At 36.2% G+C, this 22,823-nt stretch overlaps 1 long non-coding RNA gene and 1 other non-coding gene across 4 annotated transcripts in view; one reads left to right on the top strand and one right to left on the bottom strand.

Moving 5' to 3' along the window:
* The window catches only part of LOC146394753 (uncharacterized), a 617,916-nt gene that overhangs the window by 573,050 nt on the left and 22,043 nt on the right, over positions 1-22,823 (top strand). The window lies entirely within an intron of this gene.
* On the bottom strand, positions 21,263-21,367 carry LOC146394754 (U6 spliceosomal RNA). Its single transcript, XR_014835968.1, has one exon. It is a non-coding gene; the product is annotated as a U6 spliceosomal RNA (small nuclear RNA).

Below are 22,823 nucleotides of genomic sequence, written 5' to 3'. Positions count from 1 at the left end.
TTTAAAATTTGTATGGAAAAACAAAAGACCCTGAATAGCCAAAGCAATTCTGAGAAAGAAAAACAGAGATGGAGGAATCAGGTTCCCTAACTTAAGATTATACTACAAAGTTACAGTCATCAAAACAGTATGGCACTGATGTGAAAACAGAAATATAAATGAATGGAATAGGATAGAAAGCCCAGAAATAAACCCATGCACCTGTCATCAATTAATCTTTGACAAAGGAGGCGAACATATACAATGGAAAAAAAAGACAGTCTCTTAAGTAAGTGGTGCTGGGAAAACTGGATAGCTACATGTAAAAGAATGAAGTTAAAACACCAACACCAAACACAAAAATAAACTAAAAATGGATTAAAGACCTAAGTGTAAGGCATCTTAGAGGAAAACACTAGTAGAACACTCTTTGACATAAATCACAGCAGTAATTTTTGGTATGCATCTCCTAGAGTAACGGAAAAAAATGGGACTTAATTAAACTTAAAAGCTTTTGCACAGTGAAGGAAATAATAAACAAAATAAAAAGACAACCCACAGAATGGGAAAAAATATTTGCAAATGAGGCAACTGACAAGGAGTTAATATCTAAAATATACCAACAATCATGAAGCTATATATTTATAAACACCCAATCAAGAAATTGGCACTTAGATACTTAGATAAGTGTTAATTAACCCTATTGTGGTAATCATTAAAAAGGATGTGTATATAAGATGTGCAACATCATCACTTTGTACACCTTAAACTTATACAGTGTTGCATGTTAATTATATTTCAATAAAAGTAGGGGGGAATAACATGTGACTATTACCCTCAATTCACAGAATAATAGAAGAGAAACATGTATAAAAGTACATCGAATTAAAAAAGGACTACAGGAGTTCCCATTGTGTTGCAGCAGAAACGAATCTGACTAGTATCCATGAGGATGTGGGTTTGATCCCTGGCCTCGCTCAGTGGGTCAGGGATCTGGAATTGCTGTGAGTTGTAGTGTAGGGTCACAGACGTGGCTCAAATATGGCATGGCTGTGGCTGTGGATGTGGCTGTGGCCAGCAGCTGTAGCTCCCATTCAACCCCTAGCCTGGGAACCTCCATATGCTGCAATTGTGGCCCTAAAAAGACAAAAAAAAAAAAAAAGGACTAAAATGGAAGCCTTTATAATTTAAAAGAATAACAGTTAGGAACTGGGAACAACAGTCAGGTATTATTTTGAGTATAAGGGTATCGTTAGTGGGAATGGACAGTAAAGGAAACTGTCCAGTTGATTGTATTGCCCAGAAAGAAACCACAGTTCTTAACTGATTACTCTCAGGAAACAAAGAAGGAAAGATAATCATAGATATTCTAGAATACTGAGCATGAGAAGACCACTGAGAATGGTGGTGCTACTGGCAAAATAAGTTGACAAAGAAAGTAAATTAGGGAGGAATGATATAAATGTATTTTGCTAGGGTTCATCCTTCTATGATCTGATTGCCCTGAAGGTGTTACTCATTAGGAGTATATTAAACATTTTGAGAGATGCTTTACATTCTTATAGCATGTGTATGGAATTGAGCATAATGCTATAATAATCAGCATTTAGCAGTTATAGTTTTTTCAACAAGACTGATTGCTACTGCTAAACAGAATAACATGCTAAGAAACAGCTAAATATTTCCCACAATAGGCTTTAGAGAACTTGAATGATATCCACTACTCTTTCTTGGTGTCATAGGAAAATACAAGTTTTAGAGTCAGATGGTACTAGAATCAAATGTCAGTTTTTCCACTTAGCTAGTGTCAGAATTTGTAGGCATTACTGCCTCACCTCTCTAAGCATCCATTTATTCATGTAAAAATAGGTATCAAAATATCTATATTGTAGGTTGATTTTGAATATTTATATTTATATTTATAAAATAACTTGCATAAGTCTTATTACACAGTAGGTACTCAAAAATTGCAATCTGGGTGTTTTCTTGTTGCACAGCAGGTTAAGGATCCACCATTGTCACTGCAGTGGCTTGGGTCACTGCTCTGATGCAGGTTAGATACCTGCAGAAATTTCCAAATGCCACAAGAGTGGCAAAACAACAACAAATAGGAATCTGTCTCATCCATTCTTCATGTCCACGAATTTAGATAAGGTTCTTGTTGTCAAAATTCTTAAACTCATTGAAGATAATGACATGTACATCATTAAAAATGATTGTGTTTAGCATTCTTTGTAGTAGAAATATCTAATCAGGAGTTGTAATTATTGCTATAGGATTTTGAGCTGGAGCTAAGAAATACTTTGAACCATTCTAAGATGTATTTTAAACAAGAGATTCAGTTCCTCAAAGCATTCTGTGTAATAACTCTCAATCTTAAATGGGTATTCCTTGAGTACATCTTCTTTCTTTTAAGGACATCTTTCTTTCATCCTAACTCAAAATACCATGATCACTTTCATATTCACTTTACTAGAAAGCTTCCTTAAAATACTGGCCTGTCCTGGATTCTTTCACTTTTTTCCTTTCTTCCTAGATTCTACATCTCTCGTTCCATGTTACTATCACTGAAAAATCATCTCAAGTCTCAAAGTTTTAACGGCCCATTCTCTCTTTTCATCCTGTTGGTGAACCAGAAGATATGTAAAAAAATTGGATAAACATGGTACATCCTTCACATTCATCATTTTTGTGCAAAGACTCAAGAAAAATATTTTACATCAAAAATATGAAGTAGAATACAGAATTTACATGGAAATATATGGTATAACAAGAGATTTCAAAGAATTTGCATGATAGGAGATGGCTTTTCTAAATCATGCTATTAATGCTTTCAGGTTGACTTCTATTTTGCTGTACTCTCCTGGTTCTCTTCCTACCTTTGAGTGATTCTTCTCAGTTTTACTTCCTAGCTCAATTTACTCCTTATATGTTGGTTTTCCAAGGGCTATGTCCTTGTCCATCTACTGTTCTTTAATGTTCTTGGCACAACATTATGCAGAATCTGTAGTCACCTTCAATGCAGTACATCAACATTGGCTACATTTGGTCCATATTTACTATTAAGTGGCTTGGCATAAACCTGAGAAATTGGAATTGAGCACTGCACACCTGGTGAATCAATAAATGAGGAAGTATCCATCGTAAGATACAGTGGTTCACATTTACCTCTGTGAAAATAGCACATAACAGGGAGCCAATAATTCCTGATAGTCTGAGACAGGCAATTTGGCAGAGAAGTTCAGGGAGACTTGACTTTGTTTGGATGGATAAAAAGGGTCTTGTATTGGGTGGGGTTAATTCCTCTAAGAATAGAAGAGTTACATAAGAAGGAAGCAAAGTTGTAAGTTCTGCTGCCTCATTCTTGTTTGTTCTTTCTGCTACCAAATACACTGAAATAATGAGGACATCTTGGAGTCTTCTGGCAAATGCATTCTCTGCTAAGCCTGCAACAAGGATAGTATCGAAAATGCTATCAAAGAAGGAATCAGCATCTCCTGGAGGCAACAGAGATGCCAAAATGAAGACCATTATTTATAATACCTTCAATAAGTAATTATCATCACTGGAATATCTGCAACCACATTTTCAAATCTGCAGACTTCCTTCCTAGCAAAAGCACCAAGAATTCATCTGACTGGCAGCACTCCTTTATAATCTCATTATTCAAAAAGTACTCATATTTTCCATAGTGTAAGGCCTTATTTTCATCTTTCAGTACCTGATGGGATTTTTCTTCCTCCCTCCCTCTCTTCCCCTCACCTTCCCTCCCTCTTCCCTTCCTTTCCCTCTTTCTTTAGCCACACCTGCTGCATAGGGACATTTCCTGGCCAGGAATCAAATCTGAGCCACAGTTGCAACTTATGCCACAGCTGCCACAACACTGGATCCTTTAACCCACCACACCTGGCTCGAGATCAAAACCACTTCTCTGCAGTCAGATTCTTAACCAAAGCTTCTGCAGTCAGGTTAAGAACCCACTGCACCACAGTGGGAACTCCTGACCAGATTATTTTACTCCATCAGCTCAGTGAATATATGGAAAAAGACTGGAGGCACCTCAATTTATCATCTGTTCAAATTCTTCTCCTCTCAACCTTTCCCCATTCCTTCAAAATGAGGGGAAAAAATTTCTAAATTTTAAGATAAAAACACTCCAGCTTCACTTTATATGCTCTTATTTTCCTGGAACATACCCTGGAGAATCTGCGAACAATTCTTTAAACAGTCTGTCCCCCAAATTACATATGCTTTAGATTCTAATTCCTGATTTGTCTGAATTGTTTCTCTTAAAAAGGCTTTTAAGTCTTGCCTTCGCAGTGAGGAATGGATATATCTCAGTGGGCAAACCACACTGTAATTTAGCATCAAAGGCAATAGCTACACTGACTTTTTATTTGCATGGTGATCTTAAAAAACCTTGTGATCTTCACATTTTTGGCAAAAGCAATTTTAAATGATTTCATGGAATGTATTTTTATCCATCTTTGATACACTGAAATGAGTCAACTTTCATATGACACTGTAGGCTATTTAATAGGGCAATATCTGGAAATATTTTGCCTTTTCCTCTTAGGACAGGATAGATCTCATATACTTCACTGTCCGAATAATAATCTAGATACCAGGCAATGTCAAGTGCTCTGACAATTCCTTGATTTTATTCAAATGGATTTCAAAAGGCATTTCCCTTAAGATGGTTTTCCATTTTGCATTATACTACAATACATGGATCTGTAAGCAGAGATTTACTGCAACCTTTTGCATCTCAATCAGAGCTTTTCTAATGCCTGAATTGATTGTTGATTCTTTTGTAACATGCATTTTCTGTGCACTGTTGACCTTACTGTCAAAACTGTGTTATGAATAGTATATATAGTTGTCTAACTCAGTAATGCTGCTACTTTAAACGGGCATGCTCACCACCTTTAAAAAGATACCAATGAGTTATATTGATGGTATGAAAAAAAAAGTGTTACCACACAGCTCATTATATTTCCTTTGCTGTCCATTAACTCTATTTTTATGTGTAAATATCATAATAATATTAATTTCACTCTTTTGCCATTGTGCAAGATAATGAATTATTAATCTGGCATGGAAAAATAGTCAACACTTGATAGATTTGGGAGATTTGGGTTTTAATTCTGCCTCAAACACTAAAGAGCTTGCAAGTCTTTCTTGTCATCTAAGCCATGTTTTCCTCATCTCAGACTATTGTGTAGTTTATTAGGAAGCATGGGCTATGAACCCATCTCCATGGATTAAAATGTTGATTCTGCTATTTACTACATGTGTGACCCTGGGTAAGATCCTTATGTGTGCCACAATATTAGCTTATAGGGTTGCTGGGAGGATTAAGTGAGTTTAAGGCAAAGAAAGTTGAAGACTGTTTGGCACTTACAAAGTGTTCACCAAATATTAGATAAGCTAAAGTAGATAATTAGGCTCTTGGACCAGATTAGATTTATAAGATCTTCCACTTCCACAATTCTATTTCTGTGATTGTGTATTATAAGCTCCTTAAGCACAGGGCCTGTTTGAAAGTATTCTCCTAGAGTACCAAGCACAGCATTTTCCACCTAATGCATGCGCAGAAATGCCTGATGAATTAACCAAAACAAAGTAAGAGAAAAACCTCTATTAAAGCAAAAAGACAACCCCTTGTTACTATTATTGCCAGGTAATTTTCACCTACCATTCATTCAAAATACATACAGAATTTTTAAAAAGTTATTAGAATCATCACTACCAATTGAGACAAACTAATTTGTTGACTGATTTCCGAATTCCATATTCTAAGACAGAAATTGATATTCTGTCATAAGTGGAAGTTGGATTATCTGACAAGCAGGGCACTTTTGAAATCTAGTGATAAGCGTATCTTCTAATCTATTTAGACAGTTCAAAATTGAAAGCAAAGTACATTTAGAAAACAATATACAATGTCAATAGATGATAAGCCTGACATTTAAAACTCACTTTATCATTCACAGCCTCTTCCTGTGGAGATGAAATTCCTTTGTGTTCTTTTAAAAATTTAAAGCCTTTGTTTTTGTAAGTGAACTGAAGCTGGCTGGTATGAAAAGCAAAAATGAAAAGAAGATAACAATTGGTGAAAAAAGTTGAACACCAAGCTTTCCTTTCCTGTACTCCCCTGATAACCGATATATATATCTCTCAGGGTGATACCACATATATTATAATGACCTATGTATGTAATTTTATCTCTAATGGACTATGAGTTTTTTGGAGCAGGGACTGTGTTATTGATCTGTGTATCCCCAGTGTTTGTTTCATTTCCTGATAGTAGGCGCTCAATAAATGTCTGTGGAATAAATAATTAGATACATGGAAGGAAGAAAGAATGAAAAAAATCACCATTACCTTTTGTGTCTCTGAGAGTTAAGAAATCCCAACTGCAAATTTCTTTTTAGGTATTTCTTCTATTGTTTCCTACTTAACACATTTTAATATTATCAGAAAATGAATGGATTATTAGTTAGTATGGGTTCTTGGGATTGGAAGAGAAATGTTGATAACATGTTAGCACGTTGGAGCTACCAAAGTGGCTGACTGAATTCTTGACTTAAAAGCAGAATTGGACCTTGGGACACAAATGCATGGGCATCCAGGTCAAGGATGAATTACTGGTGACATGTTTGTGACACTTCCTTAATGAAATATAATGAAATGATTGATAATCTTGAATTATAAGAGGTTTTGTCTCCTTATCCTGATATTTTTACTCTTTCAGATTTTACATCTGATTAGACACATGTACTTTCCTTAATAAATTCACAACTCAACAAAAGAACTAAATCATATGAGCAGTTATATCCCCCCAGAAGAGATTATTGCCTGGCAAAAATTTATCATTTAAAATTTATATTATGAAACCATGACACACTAATTGAAATTAAGGGAGAGTTCCCATGATACTTCTCTCTCTCGCTTTTTTTTTTTTTTTTTTTTTTTTTTTTTTTTTTTTTTTGTCTTTTTGCCTTTTTGAGGGCTGCTTCCTGCTGTATATGGAGGTTCCCAGGCTAGGGGTCTAATCAGAACTGTAGCTGCTGGCCTACGCCAGAGCCGCAGCAAAGTGGGATCCGAGCCGCATCTGCAACCTACACCACAGCTCATGGCAACGCTGGATCCTTAACCCACTGAGCAAGGCCAGGGATCACACCCGCAACCTCATGGTTCCTAGTTGGATTCATTAACCACTGCGCCACGACGGGAACTCCGATACTTCTGATTTAAAGATTTTAACTTCCTTTGTTACTGACACTACCATATTCTAATATTTAAACACACAGTTCAGTTCATTTCCTGGCTGAGCGACAAATTTACAGAGAGGACCTCACCTTTGGCTTCTTACAGTTTTGTTTATTTGCTTTCCATAATCCCCAGCTGTATTGACAAACTAGGTCCTGCTATTTTTGTCTCCTGGCTACCATTTCAGCACTATCTAGAGAGAAAACTAGCTTGCTAATCAGGTACTTTAGGGGAGCTGAGTAGTGTACTTCATTAGGAAAAACACATGCAAAGAAGGAAGTTCTTAAACATGTAAAGTACATTTCACAAAGTAACTGAAGATTGATTTAGCTCAAGTCAAATGAGGTTGATGCCTCAGGGGCAAATATCAAGTATAAAGTACTTGCAGAGCCTTCCCCATATCCAAAAAAAAGACATGTAGAGTGCTCAAAATCTTGTATCAAAAAAGGAGGTGTATTCCAGGCCTACCATAAAACTTGGCAGTAGTAGGAGGTAGGAGTCTGTGTGGGAAGCTATAAGGTGAAAATAAATCAACAGACTAGACATTAGCCAAGATCCTAATCCACAGAGGCACATACTAGCTATGTCAGGCAAATTATTAATCTCTGAGCCTTAGTTTTCTTATCAGTTAAACAGTAATGTTCAGATACAGGATTCTTATAGAAAAATATGGTATCTTATTTAGAAATCTCTCCCTCCTTCCCCATTTCCTTGAAATGAGACAAAGCAAAAATGATAATGGGGGAAAAAGCTGTAAACTACATTTTCAGTGAATCCAGGAGACAGAAGGAAACTGTAAAATCCAAAAAATTTGTAAAGTTTGCAAAAAGCAGATGAAACAATTTGAGCCATAAGGAGCCAAAACAGGAATTGCAAGGAAAAATAGGAGTGTAAGGCATCCTAGAGATCTCAAAAATAATCAGTAAATATATATTTACTGTAAGATTTAGAAAGAGGGGGCTATAAGTATAACAAAAATATTCTAATACTGGAAGGCTTTAATACATCATGAGGTAAATTTAATGGCTATGTACCAAGCAGTTCAATAATATGAAGTATATCTTCTTTTCAATTGCTCACAGATACTCTAGAAAAACTGAATGTATATTTTTTATATAGAGACATGATAAATTGATTCTTAAAGGATAATACAGATGATACATACATCCTATTAAGATACCACAAAATTATAAATTAAAAGCAAAGTCAGAAAACAGAAGAGACTTCTTCCACCTGTAAATTTTTGATACACACACCTCCCTCTCACACAATACTTAGGTCAAAGTAGAAGCACAGACAAAAGTTAAAGACATTCAAGAAAACTATGTAAATATAAGTTATATTTAAGAATCTATGCAATGCAGATAAGATAGAAATTGGAGAAAATTGGAAGCTTTATTATATAACAATAAAGAAACATGAAAATGTAGTTCAAAAAGTTAGAAAGAACAAAGTAAATGAGAAAAATCTTTTAATGTAATTCATCTTAGCAGTAAGTTTAAAGAGATAAAAGATTAGATGATCATTTTCATAAAAAGGTAAGAAAGCACTTAATGATATTCATGAATTTAAAACAATTCAATAAAATAGGAATAGATGGCTGCTTCCTTACTATAATTGATATGGTCACAGTTGAAAAGGCAAGCTTTGTCCTTAATTTAAACACACTACATAACCTTATAAATCAGCTATACTTCAATAAAACGTTTTTAAAAAAAATTAGATACATTAAAGTCATTCCCACCTAAGTCCAAGGCCAGAATGCCCATTGCCATTCCAAAAAAAACCTTGTACTGAAGTCATTATCCAACAGAACTAAATTCAATGACGAAAAAAATCAGAGATATTAGATTCTGAAACAAAAGAAATCTGAAACAGATGAAATTATCACCATTATTAATTATTTTTCCCACCTTGGGAATAGAGAGTTGATTCTAAACTTAATATGAAAAATTAAAACCATAAAAATAGCTGAATGACAGCAAATGCATTGAGTAAACCAACTAACCAGAATAAATCCACACCTAGGAAGCTACCACCATGGCACATGTGCGCAAGGTCCACACTGGATGTCAGTGCCTGGTGCTCCATGGCTGCCCACAGGGGTTCAACCAATTTTTATGAACCCCTACCATGGCATTTCCTGGAACCAAGTGAAGTGGTGGCAGAAAAGTTAGAGCAGAACTCACTAACTGCAGCAGTGGCCTCAGCTGGGGCCACATGGTTCCGCTGATAAACTTTTCAGGGTGCTGCAGCCAGAGAAGTGGGAAATCAATGTTGGCAAAAATTCCAGTGCTGGGTAACCTTTCTGGGTGCCTGGCTGAAGGTGTGCAAGGTGACTGGGATGACTTTGTCTCTCAATACAGTCATGACATCTTTTTGGAAAAAATACTAGCCCAAGCTATTTTGTCATGTAGAACCTTTTTTTTTTTTTTTTGAAGTAGAATTGACTTACAGTATTACTTTCATAGCATAGTGATTTACTATTTTTACAAATTATACTCCATTAAAAGCTATTACAACATAGCATCTAGAATTGTCTGTGTTATACAATGTAGCTTGGTTCCTTATCTGTTTTATACATAATTGCATCTCTTAATCCTATACCCCTGTTTGCCCCATCCCCTTTCCTTTTCCCTTTGGCAGCCATTAGTTTGTTTTCTATATCTGTCAGTCTGTTTCTGTTTTGCTATATGAATATATATGCATATATATGTATTTGCGTGTTTTATTTTTTAGATTCCACGTATAAGTGAAATCATACAGTATTTGTCTTTCTCTGTCTAGCTTATTTCACTAAGCATAATATTCTCTAGGTCCATCCACATCATGTAAACAGCAGAATTTCATTTTTTATGGCTGAGTAGTATTCCATTGTGTGTGCGGATAGATAGATAAGACAGAGATACAGATACAGCTATATCTCACATCTTTATCTGTTTGTTGATAGGAACTTGGGTTGCCTCCATACCTTGGCTATTGTAAAATAATGCTGCCATGGACACTAGAATGCATGTATCTTTTCAAATTAGTATTTTCATTTTCTCTGGCTATATAACCAGGAATGGAATTGCTGAATCATATGGTAGTATTATTTTTAGTTTTTTGAGAAAGCTCCATACTGTTTTCCATAGCGGCTGCATCAATTTACATTCCCACCAACAATGTACAAGAGTTCCTTTTTCTCCATATCTTTTCCAATATTTGTTATTTGTAGATTTTTTTGTTGTTGTCTTTTTTTTTTCCTTTTAGGGCTGCACTTGCAGCAATTGGAGGTTCCCAGGCTAGGGCTCTAATTTGAGCTACAGCTGCCGGCCTTTGCCAGAGCCACAGCAACTCGGGATCCGAGCCATGTCTGCAACCTACACCACAGCTCATAGCAATGCCAGATCCTTAACCCACTGAGCAAGGCCAGGGATTGAATCCGCAACCTCATGGTTCCTAGTCAGATTTGTTTCTGCTGTACCATGACATGGCCTAGCACAGTGGGATAAAGGATCCAATGTTACCGCAGCTGTGGCTTGGATTCAATCCTTGGTCTGGGAACTTCCATATGCCCCAGGTGTGGCCTTAAAAAAAAAAAAAAAAAAAAGCAAAATCATCAGTTTGACAAGTCACCCTTCATGGCACTTATAGCAATAGATTTTTTTTCCAACAGTTGGTGAGTCTGGCCCTATCACTGCTTCTTGGCCAAGACTGATAGCTATTGAGATGATAACATCCCTTATGTGGTAGTCCAAAATTAGCGTTCCAGTTTTTTGGGTTTTTTTTTTTTTTTTTTTTTTGCCTTTTAGGGCTGCATCCATGGCTTATGGAAGTTCCCAGGCTAGAGGTCAAATCAGAGCTGCAGCTGCTGGCCAATGCCACAGCCACAGCAATGCCAGATCCGAGCCACGTCTGTGACCTACACCACAGCTCATGGCAACACCGGATCCTCAACCCACTGAGCAAGGCCAGGGATCGAACCTGCAACCTCATGGTTCTTAGTCGGATTCGTTAACCACTAAGCCATGAAGGGAACTCCCTCCCATTTTTGTTTGCACTAAGTTGTTTTAATTGCTACTGATTTGAAGTACTGACAAAGCACAGGTTAAAAGTACAGTTATGGGTATCACAGACTTAGATATAGGTTATAGTTTCACTATTTATGAGCTGTTTGACTCTGGGCAGTTTAATTATCTTTGCTTATTTTTACTTTCTCAAATTATAAGACAGAAATCACAGTATCTACCACAGAGAAATTTATTGTGAGTAGTAATGTAATTGTTGACATATGGTATTCAAGGATTATTACTTTCCTTCTTTCTTACTACTAATAAGCCTACCCCTGAAGGTCTTGCTAACTGGTGGTCTTATCTCTAGAGAGAGAAAGATGGAAAAAGGAAGTTTTATTTATTTATTTATTTTTGTCTTTTTGCCTCTTCTAGGGCCTCTCCTGCGGCATATGGAGGTTCCCAGGCTAGGGGTCTAATAGGAGCTGTTGCTGCCGGCCTACACCAGAGCCACAGCAACATGGGATCCGAGCCACGTCTGGGACCTACACCACAGCTCACAGCAACACTAGATCCTTAGCCCACTGAGAAAGGCCAGGGATCGAACCCGCAACCTCATGGTTCCTATTCGGATTCGTTAACCACTGCACCATGACAGAAACTCCGAAAAAGGAAGTTTTAGCATGAAAATAATGGTAACTGGACAATGAAAAGATATACATATAAGTTGATATGGAGCACATGACACCTCTAGGATCAATAAAGTGTTAGCGGTATAATGAGAAGTACACAGGATTTATAGAGTCAGACATTAGTTCACACATCAACTCTAGACCTTTGATCTGTTGACCATGGAAGTAGAGCTGAACTTACATTTCGTCATCTGTAAAAATGGGGAGAATGATTTTATTTGCTTATTGTTTGGATGGTTTCCAAGACACCATGTGGAGAGTTGTTTACCAGGGGAACTTATTACAGACTCAGCACCCAAGGTTTTAATTAGAGGCTGGTCACATAAGTACACTGGCCTTGCCTCAGTTACCCCCTCTAGTGTCCTAGATTTAAGGAGTTAAAACAAATCTCATTAATCATAAAGGTCTATCTTTGAAATCTGGTGGCTTCCTTCTTAAATTTCTATATTAACCTTTTTTACTTGGCCTGAGGCATCATTCAAACACAGTACAAATGCAGTTGTTCTGTCTCAGAAGTATAGTGCCTATGAACAGCTTTACTTCAGATGGCCCCATCAGAAAACTTGTTCCCATGGGCCTTTGTGAGTGACTCAGACAGTCCAGCAGGTATTTGTATTGTTGTCACCAATGGGCTCATAGAGGGGTGTCTTAAATCTGTAAAGGTCCAAGGGCCTAGGTTCTATTCATTGAGCACATTCCTTCTTTTATGTCAGCACAGATCTTACTGAGATGAAAACAGCCAAAAGCAGGCAATAAAAAGGTTTCAGTTTACAGTCAGATCCAAGAAATTAAGATATGAGAATCTAGGATTCAAAAAGCTAGTGGCGTTTCTTTGAGTATCCCAAAACCTAGATACAGTAGGGCCAGACTCTGTTCCAAATCTAAGAGCCAAAGCAAGGCTTCCCTAAGCCCATTTTATTGTGTCAGTCTTAAGAGTCCAAACTGACCCCTTCTGAAACATGCACTTCAGGCAGGAAAATCACCAGCTTCTAGGGGTCAGACATCTAATTTTTATACAAGCTTATTAATAAACCAAAAAAATACTTCTCCATGAGACAATTGCCTCTTTATCTTTTTTCATTTTTACAGAGGCTTTGATAAGCAAAAAAAAAAAAAAAAAAAAAAAAAAGGAAAAAACTATCACTTGTAGAGAATTATTTAGTTTTCAAACTAAATGGGTTTAAAATTTAGGGCATGTGCCAGCAAGAAAGTTGTATCTCACTAAATTGTGTAAGCAGATGAACAGCTTTCCCTCTAAAATGTTTGAAATTACAAGCATATAACATTGTACATTCATTTTTGCCATGCACTCAGATGCTATGGCCACAAAATACAAAGCTACTTGTTAAAATTCCCCTCCCCCTTGATCTCATTACAAGTCTACTCAAACACCTAGCAGTAAATTAGCAATTAAAGGATTAAGAGAGGGGTGAAGTGGCTGCTGCAGCAGTGAAGGCAGCAAGGCTGACATGGTTTCATCTTGTTCTCCTCTGGTTTATCTAAAGCTTTGCTCCAGCTCTGTGAACTCATTTAACCTTTTCTCATTTTACTTGGAGGAAAGAGCAATGAAGATCTTTAATATTTTTGGTCTACTCAAAGCTCAACTTTGGGATTTTTTGAATAATGTTCCTTGCTACCTGGAGAAGAGAACAATAACAAACTACTTTTTCCCCTTCTAAGGTCCACTTTGGGAAATGTTTGTGTCCTTTCTCTTCCCACCTGGAAGAAAACAAAAACCAAAGGCACCACCTGGGCTGGCTTTCCCCCTCACTTTAGCTAGCAAAGTCAAAAGCGTGGGGGATCCATGAAGACAATTTTCCTGGGCTTGGATCTATTTTGAATTCCATAGGTAACTTTCGCCTCTCACCAAAGACAGCAGTCAGCTGCTGTTTCATACCATAACCACCCAGAGACCAAGGTTTTACCATTCTTCACTCTCTTTTCTCCAAAAAACACTGTAGTCATATTACAATGAATCAGGGTCATTCAAATGAATTCTACCATCATTGGTGGTGTGTCAGGGGTCCCCAAGACCACTCCTGTATTCCCGGATTCACTACAAGGACTCATGGGACTCAGCATATAGTTTTCCTTGCAGCTAAAACTCATTAAAGTGATGTGGTAAGGTCACAAAGCCAGATCACAAGGAATAAAGGAAGATGAGTCTGGAGGAAGCCAAGTATATGCTTCCTTCTTCTTTCCTCCCCCTCAATGGTCACATAGAGAGTGCTTCCCCCAGCAATGAAAATTCATCAGTACACGTGTGATGTTTATGCACAAGGAAACAAACCCTGTGCCCGGATTTTTACTGGGTGCTGCTCACTTAGGTTGCCCCAGCCTAGCACATACTAAAATTTCAGACTCCCAAAAGGAAATCTTATCATTTGCACAAACAGTCTAAGTGCAGTGAATTATAGTTATTTAGGGAATTACTTTTATTAGTGTAAGGAACAAGTCAGGTCTCAGACACCAACCAAGGGTAAACCTTATGTTAACTTCTTCATTCTCTTCCTTTTTTCCTTCCTTGAGTTATAATTCTCATAAAACAGAATTAACCCACTTAAAGTGTCCAATACAATGTTTTTTAGTACATTCAGAGTACTACAACCATCACCAAAATCAATTTTAGAATATCTTCATAATTTTCAAAAGAAACCCTGTATCCATTAAGCAGTCACTCCCCACCCCTCCCAACCTCTAGACCTAGGCAGGCACTAATCTAGTTTCTACACCTACAGATATGCCAATTCTTGACATTTCATACAAACTCAGCCACACCGTATGAGGCCTTTTGTGTCTGGCTTCTTTAACTTAGCATGACATTTTCAAAGTTGACCATGTTGCATCATGTATCAGAACTTTGTAATTTTTTATGGCTGAGGAATATTCCATTGTATGTATATACCACATTTTAAAAGTCTATTCATTAGTTGATGGACATTTGGGTTGTTTCCAGTTTTTGGCTGTTGTGAATAGTGCTGCTAAGGATATCTCTGTAAAACATTTTTGTGTGAATACCTGTTTTCAGTTCTTTGGGGTATAAATATAAGATTGGAATTGCTGGGCAGCATGGTAATTCTGGGTTTAAGCTTTTGAGAAACCTCCAAACTGCTTTTAACAGCAGCTTCACCATTTTACATTCTCACAAGCAATATATGAAGGTTTGCATTTCTCCACATCCTTTGCAACACTTGATGTTTTCCTTTTTTTTTTTTTAAGTAGCCATTCTAGTGGATATTATGGTGTATCTCATTATGGTTTCGATTTGCCTTTCACTAAGGACTACTGACGTTGAACATCTTTTCATGTACTTATTGGCCATTTTTATATCTTTGGAGAACTGTTTGTTTAGATCTCTGGTCCATTTAAAAATTTAGGTTTTTTTTTAATATTGAGTTATGTGTTCTTTTTATATTTTAGATATGTCTCCTATCAGATATATGATTTATAAATAAGAATTCTCAGTCTGTGAATGGCCTTTTCACTTTGTTATCCTTTGCATCACAAAAGTTTTTTAACTTTGATGAAGGTCAATTTACCTAATTATTCTTTTGACACTTATAAATAAATTCTTCTAAGAATTAAAAACAAATTAGCTCCTACATTTAGATTAGTGATTCATTTTGAGTTGATTTTTGTGGAAGGGGTTTAGCTTCCTCCTTTTGCCTGTGAATATTCAGTTGTCCCAGTGCCAATTGTTGAAAAGACTATTATTTCCCCATTGAATTTTTGTGGTGCTCTTGTCAAATATCAGTTGCCCATAAATGCAAATGTTTATTTCTGGATTCTCAATTCTATGCCATTGATCTATATGTCTACATGTGTGTCAATATTGCATTCTCTTTATTACTGAGTTTTATGTCAAATTTTGAATTTGGGAAGTGAAAGTCCTCCAACTTTGTTCTTTTCCAGTATTGGCTTGGCTATTCCAGATCCCTTTTTTGGAATTAGTTTGTCAATTTTTGTGAAAAAAAGCCAGAAAGGATTTTGGGGGGGATTGTGTTGAAGCTGTGTTTTGATTTTGGGAGTACTGCAACCTTAACAATACTAAGTATACTAATCAATAAAAAGGAATATAATTCCACTTAATTTTCCTTCAGCAATATTCTGTAGTTTTCAGAGTATTAATTTTGCACTTCATTAAATTTAGACCTAAGTATTTTGTATTTTTTGATGCTGTTATAAATAGAATTGTTTTCTTAACTTCTTTTTTAGATTTTTCATTTCAAGTATATAGAAATACAATTGTTATGTGTGTGTGGGGTTTTTTTTTTTTTTAGGGCCACACCCACAGCATATGGAAGACGGAAGTTCCCAGGCTAGGGGTCAAATTGGAGCTGTAGATGCTGGCCTATACCACAGACATAGCAACGCTGGATGAAAGTCACATCCATGACCTATGCCACAGCTCATGGCAACGCCAGATCCTTAACTTACCAAGTGAGGCCAGTGATCAAACCCGCATCCTCATGGGTATTAGTCAGGTTCGTTATCACTGAGCCACAATGGGAACTCCTACAATTACGTTTTATATATTGATCTTGTATTTTATAAACTTGCTTAATTTGTTTATTGGTTCTAACAGTTTTTTAGTGGATTCCTTAGGGTTTTCTATACGTAAGATGGTGTCATCTTCAAATAGAGATAGTTTTATTTCTTCTTTTCCAATTTAGATGCCCATTATTTTATTTTCTTGCTTAATTGCTTGGCTAGGTTACCTCTTCTTTGTATATGTATGCTCACAGGTTTTATTGTGGAGCACCAAAGGAAATGGGGAATGTGAAACTGCTTTACTAAATGTAGAACCTACTGAGACAGATGTGTTTACCATTATAACTACTTAATAAATTTGTGTCACTAGACATTTGGATGAACAACAGAGGTCACAGTAAGTCCAGATCAAATGTCTTAGTAATGACTTTCAATGACTCTTCTGGCTCCTGACCTCTCTTTGTTTAGGAAAAGATGGATTTTCCTATCTATTCAGTGGCTGCTTTCTTCACCTCCATATATCAGAGAAACAACTTGGCTTCTGTTTAAATCTGTGAAATCTCTGCAGGATTGGTAGAGTGATTAGGTACATGCCAAATGCAGGAATGGAGGGTTCCTAGCACATACAATCCATTTCTCCACTACTTCCTAGAATTTGCCACAGCTCTAGGAAATAAGAGTAAGGATCCATCTGCCAAAGGTAAAGACTTGAATGAGAGATTTCCAGAGGTCCTAGAGTGAGTCTAGGGAATGACCATATTAAAGAAACAATATATACTTATTGTACTATATAAATGTGTAGAAATCTATAAAACGTACTTTTACCTCTTCTCTTCCTATTCCTTGACTGAAATTTAAATCATAGCAAATAAGAGCTTGAAAACACTAGTATAAAATGGACTTTTTCCTGCAGAAAAAAATTTTAATATTTAAAAATGAATTATAGAAAATATTGTTGAACTACCCTGCTCACATATGCACTATGACTTCGAAATGTGATTATAAGGCTAATTGGAATTAAACTGAAATCAAATACAGCTTTTGCTTGATTGATCTCAAACTGATTAGAGGAAGACAGCCAACTTTGTCCATTAAACTTAATCTTTGGTAGCATGAAGATTTAGAAGTCTCATTCAGTCAGCACTTCTTTTTATTTTACCTTCATGACCTATAAAAGGAATATATGCTGAATTTTGAGTCACTTAAGTGAAATATATTGTATAATACATTACATGACCTCAAGGTAATGGAATTCAAAATAAAATTGCAAGGAAAAGGTGAGAATTAAAACAAAGTATGAAAACTTGGCTCACTGAAGTGAATACTGTTTTTCACAATGTCAAAACTTAAGCATTGAAAAGCAAGTAAAAATCAAAGTTAATGCCTGAGGCTATAAGCTATAGTTAATGCTTGCCCAACAAAATTAGGAATCTCAGCCTCCATATATTTATTACAGATTTTAAGAAATAGATCAAAATTATAAAAATGCTGTAAGGTTATAGTGATTTTTATAATTTTCTTTATATCACTACTAAAAAAACACTTATACCTGATCCTTATACTAAAAGACTAGTTTCTATCAATCAGAAGCAATCAGTATTTCAAAAAATTGTGAAAGCCACTTTTGAACATTTCAAAATGGGGTTTTACAAGAGCTTTAATAGGAAAAGTTTACCAACAGACAAAGCCCTTCCTTTTCAACATGTTATGCAGGGGAAGAAGAAAAGGTGAGTTCTAAATAGTTCCCCTCACCACCTCACACCAGTCAGAATGGCCATCATTAATAAATCCACAAATAACAAGTGCTGGAGGGGCTGTGGAGAAAAGGGAACCCTCCTGCACTGCTGGTGGGAATGTAAACTGGTACAGCCACTATGGAGAACAGTTTGGAGATACCTTAGAAATCTATACATAGAACTTCCATATGACCCTGCAATCCCACTCTTGGGCATCTATCCAGACAAAGCTCTACTTAAAAGAGACACATGCACCCGCATGTTCATTGCAGCACTATTCACAATAGCCAGGACATGGAAACGATCCAAATGTCCATCGACAGATGATTGGATTCGGAAGAGTGGTATATATACACAATGGAATACTACTCAGCCACAAAAAAGGATGACATGCCATTTGCAGCAACATGGATGGAACTAGAGAATCTCATCCTGAGTGAAATGAGCCAGAAAGACAAAGACAAATACCATATGATATCACTTATAACTGGAATCTAATATCCAGCACAAATGAACATCTCCTCAGAAAAGAAAATCATGGACTTGGAGAAGAGACTTGTGGTTGCCTGATGGGAGAGGGAGGGAGTGGGAGGGATCGGGAGCTTGGGCTTATCAGACACAACCTAGAATAGATTTACAAGGAGATCCTGCTGAATAGCATTGAGAACTATGTCTAGATACTCATGTTGCAACAGAAGAAAGGGTGGGGGGAAAAATGTAATTGTAATGTATACATGTAAGGATAACCTGACCCCCTTGCTGTACAGTGGGAAAATAAAAAATAAATAAATAAATAAATAAATAGTTCCCCTCAAAAAACACAGACTGCTGCCTATTAAAGAGCCATGAAAACTAAACAGTGTATCTCATTTGCCATATAGGAAATATGCCATAAACACACAGAATGAAAATATCAACCACATGGGTAATATTTGTATTTTTTAATTAGCATTTATTTAGCATTTATTATATGATTGCAATTCATTAAATTGTAATTTAGCTAGCATATAACATTCTAATTAATTAATTAATTATTTTTGCCTGCCCTGCAGCATGTGAAGGTTCCAAGGTCAGGGATGAACCCATGCCACAGGAGTGACCCAAACCACAGGAGTGACAATGCCAGATCCTTAACCCACTAAGCCATCATGGAACTCCAAATATCCTTAATTTAATTAATTAATTAATTTATTTATTTATTTTTGCTTTTTAGGGCTGTACCTGTGGCATATGGAAGTTTCCAGGCTAGGGGCTGATTCAGAGCTGCAGCTGCCAGTGTATGCCATAGCAACAGCAATGTGGGATCCAAGCCATGTCTGCAACCTACCCCACAGCTTATGGCAACACCGGATCCTTAACCCACTGAGTGAGACCAGGAATCAAACCCTCATTCTCATGGATACTAGTCAGGTTCGTTACCACTGAACCATGACAGGAATTCCAAATACCCTTTATTTTAAAATTTACCCTTCATAACAATCCTTTAAGAGTAGGTACTGTTAATATCTTTCATTTTGCAGATGTGAAAACTGAACTTTAGAGTGGTTAAGTGACTTGTTTAATATCTTCTTAAATGGCAAATATAGGATTCAAAGCTAGATCTCCATGACAACAGAGAACAAGTTCCTAAAGACATTACATTCTAGTATTTGTATTCTAGTATTATATGTTTCATACTATTTCCACATGTTAACCATTGAGGGATTCAGAAAATTAAAATGAAAGTCATCTTTGGACTAAGAATACTTTGTAGAAACCCAATCTTATGATCAAGAGTTGCATATATAGATTTTTTTCTTCTCTTGGCTCTGCCAGTATTTTCTAATGTTATAGATATAGCTATAATTTTCCAGAGTTCCGAAATAAATTTGGCATCAGTAAACTGCATATATTTAAAGGGAAAAATCTAATAAGTTTTGACATATGTATATGCCTGTGAAATCATCACCACAATCAAGATAATAAACAATATAATATTCCCCCCAAATTTCCTTATGCCTTTTTTTAATCCACCACTCCTGCCTTATCTCCTCCCTCTATTCCAGTCCTTAGGCAACTACTGAGCTTTCTTTCTTTTTTTTTGACTTTAGGGCCACACCTGTGGCATATGGATGTTCCCAGGCTAGGGGTCAAATTGAAGCTGTAGCTGCTGGCCTATGTCACAGCCACAGCAATGCCAGATCCAAGCTGCGTCTGCGACATACATCACAACTCATGGCAAGGCCAGATCCTTAACCCACTGAGCAAGGCCAGGGATCGTACCAGTGTCCTCATGAATACTAGTCAGGTTTGTTGCTGCTGAGCCCCAACGGGAACTCCCTGATCTTTCTTTTGCTGTGGATTAGTTGGCATTTCCTGGAAGGTGATACAAATGGGATCATACAGTGTATACTCCTTAGAGGAGTGTGTGGTTTCTTCAAAAAGCAATGATTTTGGAGTTCCCTAATGACTTAGCAGGTTAAGGATTTGACATTGTCACTGCTGTGGTGCAGGTTCAATAACTGGCCCAAGAACTTCCCCATACCATGTGTTGATGAACATTTAAATCGTTTCTGGTTTTGGGTATTACAAATAAAAACAGTTTTGACAATTTGGATTTGAGTTCTTATATGTACTTCTTGGATAAATATCTTGAAGTGAACTGACAGGTGTGTATTTAACTATTGAAGTAACTGCCAAACTTTTCAAAAGTAAATGAACTATTTTATATTCCTACCCATAGTTTAAAAGAGCCTCACTCACTTCTTATCCTCACCAATTTGTATAGTCTATTTTTTGTTTGTTGTTTGTTTTAATCATTCTAATAATAGGGACACTGTTTTGTTTTGGTATCACATTGTAGATTTAACTTAAATTTTTATTTTGTTAATGATTTTTATTTTTTTCCATTATAGTTGGTTTACAGTGTTCTGTCAATTTCTACTGTACAGCAAAGTGACCCAGTCACACGTAAATATACATTCTTTTTCTCACATTATCCTCTATCATGTTCCATCATAAGTGATTAGATGTAGTTCCCTGTGCTATACAGCACGATTTCACTGCTTATCCACTTAAATTTTTCAGATTATTAGTGATAGTGAATATTTTTAAAAAATAAAATGTGGAACACTTCATAAATTTGTGTGTCATCCTTGTGCAGGGGCCATGCTAATCTCTATAATCATACCGATTTTAGTATATGTGCTACTGAAGTGAGCACAATAGTAAACATTTTTAATACATTTATTAGCCATTCACAGATCTTTTTGTGAGGTGAGTACTTACATCTTTCATCCATTTTTTATTGGATTATTTGTCATTTTGCTACTTAGTTGTATGAGTTCTTTATTCTGGATACAAGTTCCCTTTTTATTATTATGTGTGTCAAAATTTTTCTTTCAGTTTGTGGTTTGATTTTTACTTTTCTGAAGGTTGTCTTTTGTCCTTTTAAAAGGAAAGTTAATCTTTTTTTTCCTTTATGGTTTGTGTTTTTTTGTGTTCTACTGAAGAAATCTTCACTTACATGAGGATCACAAAGATTTCTCCTATGTTTTCCTTTAGACATTCAGTAGTTTCAGGTGTTACATGATCCATTTAGATTTAATAGTTGCATTTGGTGCAAGGTAAAGGTCTGGGTTTATTTATTTCTATTGGATATCCAGTTGAATCAGTACTGCTTGTTGAAAAGACATTTCTTTCACCATTGACTTGCCTTGGCATCTTTGTCAAGATTGATTGATAATGTGTATGTTTGGGTTTATTTCTGGACTTTCTATTCTGTACCGTCGAACTATATGTCTTTCATTTCAACAATGCCAAACTACCTGGATTAATATAGATTATTGTAAATTTTATAATCAGGTAGCATAAGTCCTCCCACTTTCTTCTTTTTTAAAAAAATCTTTCTTTGGTTAATCTAAGCCCTTTGCATTTCTATATACATTTTAGAATGAGCTTGCCAATGTGTATTTTTTAAAAGCCTGCTGGAATTTTTTTTTGCATTTGATTGTACTTGAATCTATAGATAAATTCAGAGAAAACTTCCATCTTAAAATGTTGTTTTATTCATAAACATATTATAGCTCTCCATTTATTTAGGCCTTTGAAAATTTCTTTAGCATCATTTTATAGTTTGTAGGGTGGGAATTTTGGACATCTTTTGTTAGTTGAATTCATAGATATTGTATATTTTGATGTTAGTATAAATAGACATTTTACACACCTCTAGTATATAGGAATACAATGGGTTTTTCATATTAGTATACATATTTAGATCTAATTTGGAACACATTGCTACATTCACTTATTGATTTTATTCTGATATAATGTCTTTTCAGTTTTAAGAATAAAAATCTCTTATAACCCCAGTTCTCTTACCTACCTGTTTTCTCCCCTTCATCATCAAAGTTCTTGTTAAAAATAGAAAATTTCTCATTTCCACATCACCTCACATTTATCTCTCAATGAACTTTTTTTTTGCTTTTTAGGGCTGCACTCGCGGCATATGGAGGTTCCCAGGCTAGGGGTCCAATCGGAGCTACAGCTGCCGGCCTTCACAAGAGCCACAGCAATGAGGAATCCGAGCTGTGTCTGCTATCTACACCACAGCTCACAGCAACGCCGGATCCTTAACCCACTGAATGAGGCCAGGGATGGAACCCACAACCTCATGGTTC

This window comes from Sus scrofa, chromosome X (genome assembly GCF_054392235.1).
Source record: "Sus scrofa isolate SSC_HxYL_T2T_F1_AM1 chromosome X, Sscrofa_HxYL_maternal_Yorkshire_Landrace_v2.0, whole genome shotgun sequence".
NCBI classification, from domain to species: domain Eukaryota; kingdom Metazoa; phylum Chordata; class Mammalia; order Artiodactyla; family Suidae; genus Sus; species Sus scrofa.
The sequence above is the reverse complement of the archived record's forward strand: the minus strand, read 5'-3'. Positions and strand labels throughout refer to the sequence as shown.